Genomic DNA, 17,420 nt, shown 5'->3' with positions numbered 1-17,420 from the left:
TACTTTAAATTTAATATATATTTATTTGATTCTTCATGAATAAATATCATTATGACGCGTAAATATGTTTCTTAAGTCGCAACAGAATATTTACTCCAAAATATTTGTTTATAGAGGCTTCAAAAATGTTGTGCAAATTACTACTGGAATATAGAAACTCAAAGATGCAAAAGTAAGTCGTGATTTTTTTTTTTGAATTGTAACAATTAGTTTTTAATTGTCATATACATACCTAGTAACACACGTACACTTCGATGTTAGAACTGTTGAAAGTCAATATACATGTACGTTGTAATGTATGATGCATCAACCCTTATTCTATGTTTATGTATAGTTTTTTTTTTATTATTTGAATAGGTAATATGACCTTATACATCATTCTTCAGTAGAAATACACGTATGTCTATCGTAAATTAAGCATATGAATTTTATATCATCCTCAATGACAGAAACATTTTTTTTATGTTTAATCTTATACTATAAATGTCAACCAGGCCTTAGTGATTATGAGATAGTCATATGAAAATACATATGAAATTATATTCTGCCATTACCAACAGAGGAGCAAGAAAAAAATGAAATAAACTTTTTAGTCTAATTAATATGAATTAAAGAGCAAAGGTATGTCAGGTTTGCAAAAGTCCTTGGATCTATTGCTGCAAATAAAATTACAATATACTTTAATTTCCTTCTTCTTTGAATTCATCTATATGACCTTAATTGCAGAATGTGTACCAGGATACAGTGGAGTAAACTGTAGTCAATCATGTCCTTATCCTCATTATGGATACATGTGTCAAGGGATATGTGATTGTGACAACAATACGTGTGATGTCTCCACTGGTTGCCGGGAAACCACCTCTAGTAAGGGTCATTTTTTTTTAATTTGAAACAGGAAAGAAACTTTATTTCTCAGTTGAAATGGACACTGAAAGATGATTGAATGGTCGTTGAATAAGAGCCTTTCATGGAGAAACCATTGATCATCAAGTCAACTCAGACACTGGCAAATTTTAGTAGCCTATTTAGATCGTTTGCTTTTATGCTTAACAGACAAACTTTAACTTTAGAAAAGATTTTTTTCTTCAGTCTTTGTACAATTTCTATGAGAATCTCAACAAGAATACAGGAATAAGAAACCGTTTCGTGTGTTAGGCACATTTATTTCTATACCATGGTGACTCCATTTACACTAGTGTCAAACAATATAATAAAAGTACTGAAAGTACTGCAGGACGGAAGACATAAAAAAAGACATTTTATACATTGCACAATTTGATTATCTACTGTATAAACAAATTAAATAATATGCTGTATCAGATATAATCAAACTCATAAACAAACTTTTATTTGCATGCTAGACATTTTTGCGACATTCTTTTACTCGCGAGTATTTCACGCTGAAAATCTTATTTTATGAGCATGTCTACGAGAAAACCATGCAAAAAGTGGTGGGAGCAAGGTTCTCCAATCAACTTCATGTTTTGTGTGTGAATTTCTAATAGAATATGAAATATTTTGCCACTAAAATTTTTTCAGTGTGGTCTCACTTAATGGGGTTAATCAAGGCTGTTACTAAAAATAGAATTGTTGTCCTTACACAGCGTGAAAACGGGAACATTTTAGGATTTTATATTTAAAAATTCAGCATTTAATTTAATAATGATATAAAATATCCATATATGGTTAAAGGTAACAAGATACACTTGTTTCAGTAATTTTTTCATAATCACAAACTGTGCCTCCGTTTAAGTGCAAAAAGGTCACAAATCTGGCATATTTCCAGATTTTTGAAAACTGGTGAAAATATTCAATTTTCAAAAACCTATAACTCAGAAAGTGACACTTAGAATTAACTCAATCTCATACCATTTATTAAACAACATGTCTGTCTACATTATATAAAAAATCTGTCTTTGGACTCTCAAATTTTTTGTCTATATTTTTTACTTAAAGTTGGACATTTTTTTTTTTTTCAATTTTCAAATTATCTCATCCCTGAACTTCAGCAACTAGTTTCATTATGGCTTTTTGCTTAGTTAAATATTTTCAAAAATAAAATTTTGTTGTTGAAAAATATCAGCATGTTGTACATTTTTTGTTTTTAACCAATTTTAAGTATTTCTTAGGGGGTTGAATGGGGTGGGGGGTAATTACTAGAATTCTATAATTTTTTTTTTCTTTGAAAAGGGTGACATTCACATACTGCTAAGCACCTGTTTGTCAGTCATAGACCAAGTGTTGTGCTCTCTTATCTTAAAAAACATTTGCTTGACAGACAATAAACTTAGTACACTGGTACCCACTAATAAGTAGATGACCCCTTTTAATTTGGAGATCACAAGGTCAAAGGTGAAGGGTTATACTTCTCTATAGATATACCAGTATGTAGATTTTAGTCATTCAAAAACTTGAGAACCCATTGCTTGACTGACATCAAATTTAGTACACTGGTTTCTTAAAAAGTAGATGACCCCTCTAGATTTTGAGGTCACAAGGTCAAAGGTCAGGGGTCAAAATGGACACAAAGGAATACATACATTTCTTAATATCTTAAATTCACTACACTTCTTTCCTACAGAGAGATGGCCCTTGCTTATGTTGCAGTCATAAAGTAAAAAGTCAAACACCTTAGATACTAGACATACTAGGAAGATATTTTCAGAACCATTTGCTTGACAGACATCTTGTCATGGCAACAAACTCAAAATGAATGAACACCAAGTTTTAAAAATCAGCAAACTAGGACATCTCTAATTTTTTTAATTCATTGCAGATTAAAAGTTGAATATTATTCATTAACTAAGTACATTCAACAACAAAAAATTTTCAATGTTTGACTGCTTCCTGATATTTTATATTCACTTCCAAAATTAAAATGACCTTGAAATTTTGTACGCTTGAAAAAATTCTACTTGTTTGAGTATACATCAGGGTTCTAAATTTAAGATAAGATTAAAAAAAAAAAAAAATCACAGCTTCCCAAATTACATTCTGAATTATTTGCTATGCCTGTATACAGGAAATTGGTCTTTATAACATTGGTATATTTGGTAAAACTAAAGCACTGTTGACTTTGATCTTTGAGCTTATCTAACATAGCAAACACTGATAATTTACTCTGAATTTTTGTGTATTCCTGCAAGCGATACATGATACACATTAACTAACATGTTAATAATGTTTATGTCCATGTACCAATAAGATCTTACAAGTTAACATCTGTACAAAATACCCTAAAATATTGGTCACTTCGCAAGCTTCTTCAATCATAAACTGTCTTTTTTCTTTTTATTTCTCCATGTTTGGTACACCATCTCCAGGTTGACTTTGAGGGCTCAAGCTTTCAAAAGATATGAGGTGTTTCCAAACTATTCTGTGCAGTATGAACCCATTTTCTTCCTCTGTGGTGTCCGATAAGTTCTGGAGAAAATTTAACAAGCACTGAAATTTTCACCCCTGGTGCAAAGAACAACTGGTCTGTCTCCAAATAGCCTTAAAGCAGTACTCAAAGCATGTACCTGTAACAAAGGACAGTTTTTAGATTAAACTGAAATCATTTAATTTCTATAAAATAATTGATTGTGATTGGATAAAAAATTCTTTTGATAACTGCATCAATAGAATTTGGAGTTCGCTTGCACTTAGCAGCCGGAATTACTTTGGCTGTCTTTACATGTATATTTCCCGCTTCCAGAATTTCATGAAGGAACAATTAAATACTTTTTCTCTAATAGATATTTTCCTGAATTTTGAAACTTGTCCATTACGTTCCTGACTTATTTTCTACTTTGGTTTCTTTTTTAATTATCCCCCCTTGCTAAACAAATCATATCGTCTGCATGACAACAATACAGTAATGGGAAAGAAGGAAAGAAATCAGCATACCTATGAGGACGGAATTCTTTCAATGTTAAACAGTGGGCAACAGACTCTTTCAGATTTTACAGCATGGACAGGTTGTGATACATATTTATATTTCGGTTTGAAATTCAGATGAAGAGATGCGCAAATGAAATCCAATATTTCTGTGACCTATAGAAAGAGTTGTTAGGATAACTGAGTAGCATCCCTTTAAATTTAAAAACCTAGATAGCTTACCGGGGAAAATATACCCACTGGAATATAGCAAAAAATAATAACACAACAGGTAAGTTTTTTGTGTTAAAGAACTGTTAATTATTGTTAGAAAAGGTTGGTAGTAACATGGCAATATTTGAGAACGTTGTTTCTTCATTAGGCCTATAGCCATTTTGAATTTCAGCAACATTGTTGTGATATATTCCTACGCACTGTTTTTGATGCGCAAGTTTAATAGTAAACTGAAGGAAAGTTTCATTTTATTATTTTAAAATCATAATTAAATGATAAGAAATGAAAGAAATATTTTTTTCTTTGACCGACGTATCAGAGAAAAAATTTGGACAGAAAACGTTTTCATCAATGCGCTACGCACATTGATGACGTTTTCCGTCCAAATTCTTTCTTTGATACGTCGGTCAAAGAAAAAAAAATTACATTCATTTCTTAAATAAACCATACTAGACCACATATTCTAAGATTTTTTTTTAACATAAATGTCATAAAATAAATTATGGTAATGCTACATTTATATAATTTATTTCAATTTAAGAAAATGTAATCAAATGACTTGGGTGAAATTCTTCACAAACTCTTCTGGCTATCTTTGTAGAAAACAAGAGCTTCTAATCTTCTTTGAAGTAAATTAAGAGAGTTGGGAAAAAATGCATGTGGCAAATCAACAGACAGACAGGGCAATTCCTATATTTATACTTTCTCTATACTTCTCTGTTTACAGTACCGGTATATGAATTTCAGTTAGTGTGTGATAGGATTAAATTTAATTTGAAGAAATGAATTGTGTTATAACATATCTTTACCATTTTCTCATCTTTTAAGCAGTGGCAAATAATTGGTCATGTTGCATCTGCATTGTCTCTTCTCTTCTTTTTTCTGGATTCTGTAACTACATTGGAAACCCTAGTAATTCTTTACAGCTCCACAGCCGAAAATCCCATTGTAAAGCCGAGCTCTTACCAGGGAAATGGATATGAATAATCTGAAATTGCATGAGACATATAAGAATGAAATAAAATGTTCTTTAAAAAGTATAATTTCCCAGTCTTATATTTATAATATTAATTGTTTTAAACACAAACCTGTCAAGGAACACATGGTGACCTTTGAATTTGAAAAGTCTGCACAAGTGTTTGACAACTCTTTTTCCTTGTGATCTTCCATGAAAAAAAAAATTGCACTTTTCCATAAAAAGCCAATAATCATAACAGTAGCCATCTTCATCACTTCTCATAAATATCTTAAAAAATTATTGTGTTTCATGAAATTTCTTTATAATCATTCATCCATCATATGAGGCAGTTATGGTGATTTAATTGACAGTGAAGATCCCCCTATCCAATTCTTGATTTGCCCAATTACTAAACAGTCTTCGAAAACACCTGGACCTATTCAACTTTTCCCTCCCTCTTCATTACCCCAAAAAGACTACATAAATTATAATTCTGCAGATGTGAATATGTCGCATATGTACATGTATTTTGCAATATTGTTGAATTTATACAGATATATTTTTATTGCTACCAACCTTGAAATATCTCTGGACAGGTTTGTTAGGCATATATTGTCTTGCAAAAAAATCTTCTCTTGTATATAATCATGCCCTCATCAACAGTTTGTTTCTTCTTCTTTTTTTTTATTACATATCAGTAAGGTACATACATATTTCTAAACCAAAACCCAAGTACCTGTGTCAAATTCAAACAATGTTGATTCGGTATCATCATCACTACATCCGTCTCGCTACCAAATGAATGTTCGCTGTCAGAATCATATTCATCAAAATCAGAGCCAGAATTCGAAGACTCGTTGACAATTTATGCACCTGAATCTTTTTCTGAGGATGTACAAAACGTCGCAGGAAGCCATTATGTTTACACGTGGTTACGGAACCGTACATCGATCCCGATGGATTTCATAATTTTTTAGACTTCGTATTTTTGGTATAAAAACAGTATTTTTTCAATAGGACGATATATCAAACGTAAATCTACTAGAACAAAAGATGAATGTACATTTTTTTTTTCATAGTTCTTTTTTTCTTTGTCTAATATTTTAATATTTTTACATGCATAATGATATCTAGTCCGATATATCTGACGTTTTCCTGGCTTTTTCACGATTTTGATATTTTACGTTTTCTTGGCACGTAAAATATCAAAATCGTAAAAAAGCCAGGAAAACGTCAGATATTTCCGACTAAATGATATCGTGAGTCTGAGCAGAGACTGAGGTAACATTTTATAATCCTGCCAAATTAAAATACCTTTCCTTAACATTAATTAAGTTTATTTACAGTTTATTTTTAAAAAATTAAGTAATAAGTTTCACTTTCATTAGATCCGATTTTTTTTTTTTTCTAAATTCATGGATTTCTAAGGTTGTTATAAAATGCTGTGATAAAAAATAAACACGTGTTTTACCACTGCGTTGATTTCGATCACGACAAAAATTGCTCGAATAGTGCGCGAAGTTTAACTCTAGCTAGCAAAAAAATTGTACAAATAGTAAAAGAGAAATCTGTACATTATTTTATTGTATTTTTTTTCTAACGATGCAAGAATTATTCTAATATTTGCAATACTAACGAACTTATGAATGTTTGTTTACACTATAACGTTACTCGTTCGTAGAAATGCGTATAATTATCATATGCCATGAAAGGGGTTAAACTGATAAGTTTTGGTCACATTCATGTATTTTATAGATAGGCTACTAGTATGTAACAAATTACATTGACAGGAAGGAACAAATTTCTTAAAAGCACACATGATTTATGCCTAACCGATTAGATGGCAGACATCTGTTCGTAAACATAATCATTATCTACCTTCTCTACAGAAGAGTGCAACAGGGGAGATAACTCTTACAAAAATCTAAATAAATTGTAAAATACGTTTTTTTCCCAGGAAAAGCAGGGAAAATATTTAATTATAGCTTTTATAAAATTCAAAATGATTTTTATTGTTTATATCTGTAAATATATTACATGAAATTAATTTTAATTACTTTAAATGTTAAACTTATAAAACCACCAATTTTTCTATCATTTGAATTTGAGATAATTTCATTATGATGTAACTTTTATGTCCTTGGGAGTCCAAAGGTGGATTTTACATATTGCTGAGATAATATCTTAGAGGTTTCTAATTGCACAAAATTCTGAAAAAAGAAGCGTCACTTTCTTAGAAATATTTCTTTAAATATTGACAAAAAATGAATCATTATCATTTCTTGGCACCATGCCAATTTTTGTGCTCATGGGACAGCGTTATATATAAGGATATTACAAAAAATTTGATTCCAACTTAATTTTACGACTCAATTCAGTGAGAAAACATTCCCCTTTTCTTCTTATGTTGTTTATTCTTTTTACTTTTAAATATTGAAAATGTCATTTTTACACCAACTTTTTTGCGTTTTTCCCTGGAATATTGACCAGAATGAATTATTGGCTGTTACTAAATATAGAAACAACCGATGCAAAAATAAACATCATATTTCTGACTCTCAATGCATGTCCTTTAAGTTAATAATAAAAATCAGTTTGTTCTTGAGACTCTCTACTGCAGCCTTTTTCTCCATTTGCATGGTTTTCTGATAGACATGCTCTTATTACATTTATATTGCATCTTTACATAAAATGTCTTTTCATAGCTAGAATGAATAGTCGCAGAGAATTGTAAAACGACTGATTGCAAATACAAAATGTCAATAATATTGAGCAATTCACAATATTTCCGCATAAGAACTGGAAGAAGAAATGCATGGATTGACTTCGAAAAGCTATTTTAAGAATGTTGAACTTTTCCAAGAATAAGAAGTTTACAAAACAACAAAATTGTAATTTAACTTTTGACACATTTCTCTAAATACAGTCAAAACTGTAGTTGAAATAATACTATGACAGCTTATAATTATCCTGATCGTAAAATTTGTCTTTTAATCTGATAATTATGGAGGGATTGTGTGAATGTCATACACTGCATTTTTTGAAAGTCAAAGTTAAAATAAGCTATTTTCAAAGAGTTTTGTTCATTATTATATGATTGTACCATGAAAAAAAAAAAACATGTCAAATGTAAATCATATACGGTACTAATTTTGATGCACCAGATGCGCATTTCAACAAATTATGTCTCTTCAGTGATGCTCAAGCCGAAACGTTGGAAATCCAAAATATTTTTAAGAAAAAAAAATTGGAAGAGCTGCAAAAAAGTACCAAAATCTGGAGCCAAATAACAAAATGACAATGTTCCTGATTTTAATTCATCAATTTATTCATTACCAATCACAAAAAGATTCTACTGAATCTATTAAGAATTAATGAATATCATATTTGCTGTAACTTACAAGTACAATATATGTTACTTACTGAGAAACATAACAATACTTAAATATTTAAATTATACCTCTGAAAGATCGAGTTGTACAAATACACCTTAAGCTATCTTTTTTATCTAGATTTTGAATCTCATTACGAGATTTTTTTAATTCTAAATTTGAAAATCCATCCTTCACTTCTTTTTGACATGAAAATCGAACAACAGTTTTGAAAATCTGGAGAACTTCTCTCTTACAGTTTATTAGTTAACGAAACTTGGTTCGTTAAACATAAGTATATTGGCCAATGTAATTCAGTCTGTTTTTTTCTTTTCACAAAATAAACTAGCTCATTTAATCTTCTAAGATAAGCAAAACATAAATGTATTTAAATCTGGTCTCAATAGGGTCCAGCAAACTAACTAATTTAATAGAATATACTTGAAATATAAATAAAATTTCAGGTTCTTTTTTTTGGGGGGGGGGGGGGGTGTAGATGTGTAAGCTTCACCCTGTACATTTAAAATAGGCATATTTACATTATTTAACAGTTTAAAACACTCACTCTTCATGATAACTAATTTTTAATGCTTACGGCAGCGTTAGATGACATAAGAAAAATTCAAATAATCACACTGAAAAATTATTTTCCTGCTCTCTGGGCACTATACCGTATTTACCTTGCAGCCGATTAAAACATGTATGTTGTGCTTGCAATTGGTAATTATATTTATTTTATACACCTACTTTCTATTATAATTCAGTTTAAGAGTAAATTAAAAAATAATTCTGCATTGTTTAATAACTATTATGACTTCATTTTATGTTAACTGCAACTTTTATTTAAATATTCCTTACAATTACTGAACCTAATCTACCGACATCGTCTACTAATGGCGTCTACGTGATGCAAAAGGCTTTTACCTCGTTTTGTGATGTTCAGCTGGAATCCAAGGCGCCCACAGATTTATTTATTGGACTTGACCAAGGAACGAAAGGAGATGTAAATCCCAGAGGATAGGTAGCAAAATTTCAACAGAGGATTGAGTCAGCTCATGCTATAGCATCTAAAGAGGCAATGAAATCAGGGCATAAAAACAAAGAAAGGTATGATTCTACGGTAAGAGAAGCCAAGTAAGAACCTGGAAATAAGGCACTGGTGCAAAATGTGTGTATGTTGAAATCCCGATCATCCTTTTCTCTGTCATTTCAGAGATTCATATGTTCAACTCTACCCCGCATACTTTGGAACATAATTTTGGTCGATATTGAGAGTTTGTGTTCCATAGTACTTGGAAAGTGCTGCTACAATCGTGTAGTTAACATGAATAGATGAAAATTCCTGGTTTTGTGTACTAGTTGTAAATGAAAATTGGTAAGTTGCATGTGAAAGTTTGGAAAATATCTTTCAGTGACAGGAGAGTAGCATTTTGGATAGCGGCATTTTTTATTACCCAGAGATGTTTTTACAATTATTTCTACAAACAGAAGAAATGATTTATCCCCGGGTAGTGTTGAAATAAAATATGAAGAAAACGGATAGTATTCAATCTCGAAAGTGCAATGAAACGATACAAATGTGGAGCAGAGCAAACACGGACCTAAAAATTTAGAGGTGGGATCAGGTGCCATGTAGGAGTGAGTATCCCCGGCCGCCCGATCACACCCGCCGTGTGCGCCTTTTCATGATCGGGAAACAATAACCAGAAAAATCCGTATACACTTCAGGGTATAAATAATAGCCTAACAATCAGTATGAAAAACGTCAGTCAGCATTTGACTCAATGACAGGTTGTACATGTATGTACTGACAAGGTCATTGTATCGACCGAAAAAACTTGCGAAAAAATGACTTCAAACGAGACTGATGGTATCCTTGTTTCGTCAATTTGTTTGTTAATAGCTTGCCTTGTTTTAGAAATTGTTCTTACGTAGAGCATGCTTTTGCGTATCGAATCAACTGAGAGACATAAACCCCGTATGCAGGTGATAAGGGTATATTGCTACATAAGTAAGGGAAACTGACGATTGAAAAGTTGAAGTCATCACTTTTATCATAAAGATTTGTTGATAGGTTATCATTAACGTCTTTTCTAGTAAAATATCTCAATATAAAACAGATGTATCGGAATCTGTGGCATCTTTTATTTCAAGCTCACTGGGATATATCGAGTCGACATATGAATGAAAGTAACAATTGTTAATTGATAATGCGTCGTCGATATATCGAAATGTCGAACATTTGTAAACATTTCACTTTTCCTTTTTCTATTTATAAACATCACATAATGTCTTTGTAGTAGAGTGCCTTTAGCCTAAGATTCATTGACATCTCTTCAATGGTTGATAATAGTAAATGTTTTATCCGTCGCCTTTCTGATTTATCAATGTTGCAGTTTACAAAAATAGTTGAAATTTCCCGAATAATGATCTGGATGGTGTCTTAACATACCTGCGAAGTCTATTAATGTCGATTATTGCGTGGACTCCTTATAATAAATGTATCTTTCTGGAAGTTTTTTTTTTCCTTTTAAAGATGTCTCTATAAAGCATTAACACAGGGGAAAATATTCCATCGTACGGATAAAGGCTAATAATTATATGAGGGGTTTTTCACTTTTTATACTAAGTGTGGCGTATTTGATTATTACCAGATTGTTGAATTCTTAACGTAAATTTATAAAATCTTTACTACATTTTTACTCAATGTAGCTTTTTGCAATTGGTAAATATATCTATGCTATACATATACTTTCTATTATAATTCTAAATAAGAGTAAATCATTAAATATTTGTAGTGCTTAATAACTATTTAGACTTTATTTTAGTTACAATTTAACAAACTTTTAATAAAATAGTCGTAACAACTATGTGTCTTTGATAACTGAACAATTTGATGCTAATTTATGCCTGTATGTGGTACTTTGTAAAAATATTTATTTAATATAAAACTTTTCTTTTATAATTCTTATTAGTGTAAATAAATATTAAATTTTGTGGTGTTTAGTAATTGTTACGACTTTATTGTGGATTAAGTCTTTAAAACACATTTGAAAAAAAAAAAAAAAAAAAAAAAAAAAAAAAAAAAAGAAAAACTACACATGCGATCACATAAACTCTGAAAACAAAGTAACGGTTTCACCGTAAGTCATAAAAAGTGGAATGTTTTGAAGCGGAGACTCACTGAACAATAACCAGATCTCTATTACACAATTAATAATCAGTCTCATTTAGCGAACAAAGAGAGGTCTACAATTGACAGCATACAGGTATGGTGAAAAAAATCTACAACATTCTGCAACAAAATTTAATACACTCACATAATATACAGTGCTCATGCTGATTTGTGTATTTTTTCTTAAATTTGCTGACTTGTGAATTTTCGTTTGTTTTTTAAAAAAAAATGTATTTTAGAAATTTTAACCTAAATCTGAATTTTAGATTAGTCTAAAGGTTTCTTACTGATTTGAATCTAGAGGAATTAGGTAAGTTAAACAGAAAAAATCAAGGGCGCTATTTGAGAAAAAAGTTTGGAAGTATAGCAGTTTATCTTTCATTACATGTATTTAAATATATTCTGCTGGGTACATCAATTTTACACACAACAGCGTTCAACAGAAAAAAAAAATAATTTGAAGCTGTATTAGAAATGCGGCGACAGTGAAAAGTTAAGATATGCGCAGTTGACATTAATTTAATTTAAACATATTTTATTGAGTAATTCAATAAGGATTGGGCAACAGGCAAAGCCTATGCACACCCTCTCCTTGTATAATAGGCCAAGACATAGCCATTGAATAATAATACTTGAACATGGTAATAAACTTGCTAATAATGGAAAATAAAGATTCACAATCAAGTATTATTCATCAGTATCATAAAAAAAGATGATTACCCCCTAATTTTATACAAATTATTTACATACTGTTCCAGCTTTCATATGAATATTGTAAAAATTATATATATATATATATATATATATATATATATATATATATATATATATATATATATATATATATATATATATATATATATATATATATATATATATATATATATATATATATATATATATATATATATATATATATATATATATATATATATACATTCAACAGAGTATTTAATATTACAGTGTACTCAACTAAGTCTCTTGTTGACATTATTCCTGATACGATAACCGAACGGGTAAAATGGGCTCTGGCGATGTTCTGTCAGAGGAAGAAGACGGACATTGTGATTTACTGTTGTCTTGAAGAAAGAAAATGACGAATAGTGTTAACCCTCAAATGCAGTTAAGTTAAATAAATGCACATATATTCAAGGCATAATCTACGTATACACAGAAGGAACATAATCGATATATTTTTTTGAATTTGAATTTTGTTTCATACATGTCACATGTTTAGACAATAATACGCATGTTTTTGTTATCTGATGTTTTTTTTTTTTTTTTTCTTTTTTCCTTTTACATTTTTTTTTACAAAAATGGACATTAATTAAAAATATAGCAAAGATACTTTGAGACCTGAATCTCTGCTGCAATTTAGCTGAGGGAGTTAAGTAAGGTAGTGATTTCCGTCTTTTCTTCTTATTTCATTGATGCATTGTGACATCCAAACTAAAGTTGTGCAGCTGTTGCAATTAACATTTCAAATGAAACTTGGAAAAGAAATTGACCTCAGAAAATGTTTTTCAGTGCAGCGACCAGTCCTTCCAAAGTATAATAGCCCTTTTATTAGGTCGAGGAAACTATTTTCTGTGACGTCAGAATAAATTTACATGCTAAATGAGGCACCAACGTGACTGGCAAACCGACCAATCAGCTAAATGAGTTGCATTATGGGTTACTACAAAAAATAATACATGTGCGTTTCGAAAAGGCCAATTTTTCAAATCGCTCTCGGAAAGACAGGATGCATTTTCCAAGCATTTTACACTCTTAATACAATATGTACAACATTATCTACCAATTCCATGCTCACATTTACATAAAAATGTTTTACAACGTTAAAATATGGGTTTCATACACTCAATTGTACAAGTCCGTTAGTGGACAATCTCCTTTTAGCTTTTCCCGTGCTGTACTATCAGTAAATATGAATTTTCACGTGACTATTTTCTGGTCCAAAACAATTGACTCTGAGGTGTTCTCATGTATTGTCATTGTTTACTATGTATACAACTTCTATATATATGCTATATCAATGTACTTGAGAATTAAAATACCGTACAGCAATAGACTTACGTTTTTTTTTTATAACTGCATTAACTTTTAATTTCTAGTAAACAAATAACAAATTAACAACGAATAACACCAGTAGCATGGCGAATTTACGAATATCAAGTTATAAAAAATGGGTTTTTATTTACTTGTAAACAATTTGTGAGCGGCATTTCAACGTACTATTTAACACGGACAATTGACTTTGTTTGTTAATGTGAGCATGGAAAATCTTAATTAGAACCTATTCTTCGTGTTTTTCAAAAAAAAAAAAAAAAAAAAAAACACAAAAAAAAACATTCAAAATAATTATTAGTTGACTTTCCAGCAGTCATTTGAATTCGCGTCGTAAAATTGCCTGACCCACGTGTTTGTAGTAAAATATAAACATGTACTAAACCATCATGCTTTTCGGCTCATTCATTGGATTGGACCATTGTTCGCTGTAAACACCTCTGTGCGCAATTACAACAATATCCATATAAGGTAGATTCCTCGACCTGTTTATTATTTTGTAAGTTTTATGGAGGGTGGATGAATCTCACTCAACAAAACTCTTGTTCCAGACCTTGTGTTATTATGCTACTAAAAGCATTTAAAACCACTGAGTAAAAAATGCCCGAAGTTTGCTCATTTTTATTTTACTTTAAGAAATTAAATGCAAAGTACAGCTTTCCCCATTTGTATGATCTTGATTTCCTTTAAAAGGTTGGGGGTCTAAAGAATTAATGAATATTGATTCACATTTTGGTTCCTACTCCTTTAAAAATTAATTAAACCCAAAGGCTCATTCCCGTATCCTTTTTTTTACCTTTGAAAATCTAAAGAACTAATAAAAAATGATGACTCTTTTTCTTCCAAGTCAATTTCATATGAAGTCAAAATAACAGCATGGTTTTTATAATTTTTTCTCCAAATGTCAATTTATTTCATAAAATAGTCCGTTAAATAAAACAAACAATGCTAAGAGTTCAAGGAACTCAGGTATTAGCCTCTGACTTTGACATATACATGTAGTCAAACTGGCTTCACCATAAAAAGACAATCCTCTATGCCTTCGAATTCAGTTCTGTGGTTAATATGGTTTTAAGACAGATCCATGACAACCGATGTTTTACCTAATAACAATTGATCAACAACATTCATTATCTTTTTTATATATTGTTTTTGACAAATAAGTGAAAATGATGAAGTCGAACAAAGCTTATTCATTCATAAAGATGTTACAGATATGCGTAAATATGTAAAGAAAAAGGGATGCACCACGGATTCTGGTCGGATTTGATTTGTATCCAACTCGTTGTGGATACATATGCCTTACCACAAATAATGGGAGATCATATATATATTCTTAGATATCGTATTGTAAGAGAGAGAATAAATATAAAACTCTAAATATGTAAGTACAATACAACTATTTTAAATGCAATATGAAAATGTGGATACAATTTAGAGGTATATCCCCAGATACAATTAAGATTTAAATTTTAAGGACTGCATAAATAGGTATTACATATATGATATTTGCCTACAATTTATTCAATTACAATGGTCTGACATGATAAGTATCCTGAAATCAAACGAAAACAAAATTCAACGGTGAACATCTGCTTTTTAAAGTAATATCTCACTGACTCTTACTGTTTTCTAAAACATTCATAATAATACAATGTTTCATGTGATGTTTTACAGTCTTCGGTTTCTGTACTGCCTCTCTCTTGTTATTGTCAGAAAAAGCATGATGTGATAATTTCATTAACTTTATTAGTTGATGTACTGTTCATGGGAGGGGACATAGTTTGGTATAATTTGCATAACTTTTGCTATTTTTACATTTTCTTTCAAAAAACAATTTGGAAAATGAAGACGTGAAAATAGCAAATAATGAAAATTAACTCCTTAATATGTATAGCAATTATATCTAACATGTTTAAAAAACTTTACAATATTTAAAAATTAATTATCAGACAAATGAGTATTTTGTTTAATTATTAATCTCATAATATTTTAGATACTTGTACAAATCATACAAAATTTACCATTCACTATATAATATTTAAACTTGTAGGCCACTTTTTTCTATTACTTTAGAATCGGATGTTCCGTTTCAATATTATGATAAATATACATGAAGGATGTGTAAATGTCAATTTACTTTAAACATTGATCAAAGGACAAAATGTCAAAACATCCTTAAAGATAATAATATACTTGTTTATCCCCCAAGCTAATTCTTGAATCATAAACATGGAAAGGTCTGATGACACTTTTTATATTTAAAAAAGTGATCACACTTTCATAGTCCCAAGATGGTAGGGGGTGGTTGCCAAACTTTCTGGAGTGAACAGTTTTGTCTGTTCTGTTTTAATGTTTTTTGAATAAAGCTAACGACGGAGTAAACATTCAGGATGAAAAAGGTGAAGATGACAAACAGTGATTAATCTCAAAACTGCTACGATTTTGGAAACGAGCTCATTCCTTTAACATGTTGATGCGGATTTTTTTTAAAAGTATTCCAAAGGTTAGAACTAATTCAGTACTTTGATATTATCAAGAAGTTGTTTTGTTGCAAATTTGAGATGCAGTTCAAAGGATACCATGAACAAAGTTCATTATGATTTGCGGACAATGGGAATCAAATCCACATATTGTCATTGTTAACCTGTCTTCTATATCTCCAATAGTCATGTCAGAACAGGATAAGTTACAAACAACTAATTGTACATCTTCCTTTTCGGTCGCTTTGCGATACATTTTAAGAGCTTCCACATGATTTGGATGTCCTTTGCAAGACTTGGAATCGGTGTATATTACAATTGCATCATAACGCTTCTTCTCCTGCATTGCATATTTAAAAACCCAAGAAGCATCAGAGGCTGAATTACTTGTAGTAGCTGCAATATGTTGAATTCTACCGATAACGTCTTCTATTGTGGCAGTTGATTGGATGGATAAAGGCTCAGGTGTTTCAGATGAGAAGACTATAAAGTCAGAATGCTGTTCTGTTCTCGCTGCCAAAGTCACCATGAAGGCGGCAACATCTATAGCACGTAAAGAAAATGTGCCTGGGACTTGGATGTCATCCTTCATCGATTTACTAATTTCTACTGCAACCAGGAAGCGTTTGCCAGTGGGTCTGATATTTTCAAAAGATAAGTAGAATCCGTTTTCAAGGGCAGTGCAAATCTGAGGTAACACCGCCCAATTTGTTTTCTCAGAGTTATTGTGACCTTTCTTGTACTGGTTTATTGCTTTCAGAAAAATCACTGGATGGACTTTTTCCATTAAAATAACTTCTCTGTTTTGCAATTTCCCCAAGATCAAATTTTCTTCAAACGATTCTTCTTCGTCTAATTGTTGATTTTCTTGAATGAACATATCCAAGTTTGGCATTTTTCCAAGGTTTTTGATTAGAGCTATCATCGGCATATGTCTACTCAGGGCCAACCAAACTTGTTTTTCATTTAAGAAAAAAAACTTGGGATGTTCTCTCTGACTAACCTGTGCTTAAGGATTAGGTCTATAATCACATTTTTATCATTTGTTTTCTTTGCACTCTCAATACCATCTAGCAATTCAGCAACTGCTTTCAGATGAGTTTCATTATATTTTTCCTGTTTCTTAAGTTTGTCAACTAGCGAGGTAGAATCGGCATATCGCTTCCCCTTCCTTGCAATTATTATCAAATACTTCAAGGCAGAATTCCCTTCTTCCACTTTGAGATGAGCGAGACGGATTGCTTGCCTGTGGCTCCAACCATATCTTTTTGTAT

General features: G+C 30.9%; 1 long non-coding RNA gene across 2 annotated transcripts; it reads right to left on the bottom strand.

The window, feature by feature from the left end:
* Nucleotides 1–2,667: 2,667 nt before the first annotated feature.
* On the bottom strand, nt 2,668–6,023 carry LOC133176213 (uncharacterized). Of its 2 annotated transcripts, XR_009719407.1 has the most exons (4): nt 5,787–6,023; nt 5,181–5,338; nt 4,902–5,080; nt 2,668–3,521 (listed from the first exon to the last, which is right to left on the bottom strand). It is a non-coding gene; the product is annotated as an uncharacterized LOC133176213 (long non-coding RNA). The 2 variants fall into 2 exon arrangements; XR_009719406.1 differs by having other exon boundaries at nt 4,902–5,338.
* Nucleotides 6,024–17,420: the final 11,397 nt, after the last annotated feature.

The sequence above is a fragment of the Saccostrea echinata genome, unplaced genomic scaffold, assembly GCF_033153115.1.
Source record: "Saccostrea echinata isolate AGI-Se365-2 ecotype Australia unplaced genomic scaffold, CSIRO_AGI_Sech_v1 ptg000072l, whole genome shotgun sequence".
In the NCBI taxonomy this organism is placed as follows: Eukaryota; Metazoa; Mollusca; class Bivalvia; order Ostreida; family Ostreidae; genus Saccostrea; species Saccostrea echinata.
The sequence above is the reverse complement of the archived record's forward strand: the minus strand, read 5'-3'. Positions and strand labels throughout refer to the sequence as shown.